The sequence below is a fragment of the Rhincodon typus genome, chromosome 47 (genome assembly GCF_021869965.1).
Source record: "Rhincodon typus isolate 14 chromosome 47, sRhiTyp1.1, whole genome shotgun sequence".
NCBI lineage: Eukaryota > Metazoa > Chordata > Chondrichthyes > Orectolobiformes > Rhincodontidae > Rhincodon > Rhincodon typus.
Window position 1 is genome coordinate 8,950,697 of NC_063378.1, and position 1,469 is coordinate 8,952,165.

General features: G+C 55.4%; 1 protein-coding gene across 1 annotated transcript in view; it reads left to right on the top strand.

The window, feature by feature from the left end:
- The first annotated feature begins 328 nt into the window (after window positions 1–328).
- Window positions 329–1,469, top strand: part of LOC109926400 (sialoadhesin-like) — a 35,071-nt gene continuing 33,930 nt past the window's right edge. The window contains exon 1 of the mRNA XM_048620598.1: window positions 329–678. The gene's annotated coding sequence lies outside the window, so the exon portion shown is untranslated. The remainder of the gene's footprint in view (window positions 679–1,469) is intronic.

Consider the following 1,469-nt stretch of genomic DNA (forward strand, 5'->3'; position numbering starts at 1 on the left):
GCTCTGGGCCCACCACAACCAGGAGTCCCAGAGCCCAGGCCCACCACAACCAGGAGTCCCAGGGCCCGGGCCTACCTCAACCAGGAGTTCCAGACGCTGGGCCTATCTCAACCAAGAGTCTCTGGCTCCAGCACCAGGCCACGACACTTCGCCAAGAGTCCTTCTCCAGCCGCTCCCCTCTGCTGTGTCACCCCTTTCCGCTGCCATCTTGAAATTCCATCCGGAGTCCGAGTTTTGCAGACAGGGGGGTCAGACGCAGACCTTAGTGGGAGGGATCGAGAAGAGTTTCGAGGGGCCGAGCGGTAACCAGTCAGGCGGACAGTGCGGGTAACCACGTGGAAATTCGTTTTGACCGCCGGGGGTGACAAATATTTACAGTGATCAGCCCCGTGGAAAATGTGAGTCATACGATTGTGGTTAGCTTCTCAATCTGGCTTGTCAAGTCTCACTCCAGCATCAATGAAAGCTACCGTCTCCGACTGGCAGGAGAAAATATTTGAATCTGATTTACCTCCACCCCAGTCCCCGCCCCCTACTTCCTCATCGTCTCAGCCCGCTCGCCCACAGCCGGGATTAGTTTGCAGCCTCCTGACTGACCTCGAAGACCTCCACAAGTCAACAGCGATGTCGGGTAGCCTCAAGGCTTCGCGACGGTAGCCTCATCACTCCGATTCACGGGTAGGTGCCAGGAGGAGGTGGGTGGCTATCACAATGCGCAGAGACTTCACGACGGCGTCGACGGGGAAGCCGGCGGGGGGGTGGGGGGGTTGGAGGCAGGAGGGTCGGTCTCCCCGCGCCCCTGGCAATGGAAAGGATTCGGAAGGGGAGGAGGGGGTTAGGAAGGAGGGAGGGAGAAGAGGAGTAAATATATTTTGGTCAGCACAGCGAGTTGTTTATGTTGTTGTTGTAGTAATCTGGGACGGCAAGGTCGAACTGCAGCTTTGGAAAACGGGACAGTTTCGGAGAAATTGGGGGAAAGGGGTTGAAACTGTGCAGAGGTTTGGTGCGGGTGTGAAGGATAGGAGAAAGACAGAGGGAAGCGATTGGAAGAAAGGGGACTGAAATAGAGAGTACTACGATAGTTACAAAAGGTCAAACGCACACCTCATGAGCGGGGCATGCCAGCATTGTGTAATTTTACGACCCTTCAGCTCTCGGCGTTTCAAAAACTAATCTTTATTAACCTACTTCTCTAACCAAGCTGTTCAGTGAAGTCATTAAACCACTGGAGCAGAGGGGAGGTGAACACGGGACTCCAGGTCCAGGGGTAGGGACATTACCACGGTGCCAGAGATGCTTCGTTCAGCATCTGCCCTCACCATCAGTCTCTCTCTCTCTCTCTCTTGCTTATCATCTCTCACAGAAGCTGCATTTTCCATTAAGTCAGTGACACGCTGTCAGAGGGTGAGTGGTGAGGGAGCAGGCACTGTCGGAGGGTCAGTGCTGAGGGAGCGGGCACTGTCGGAGGG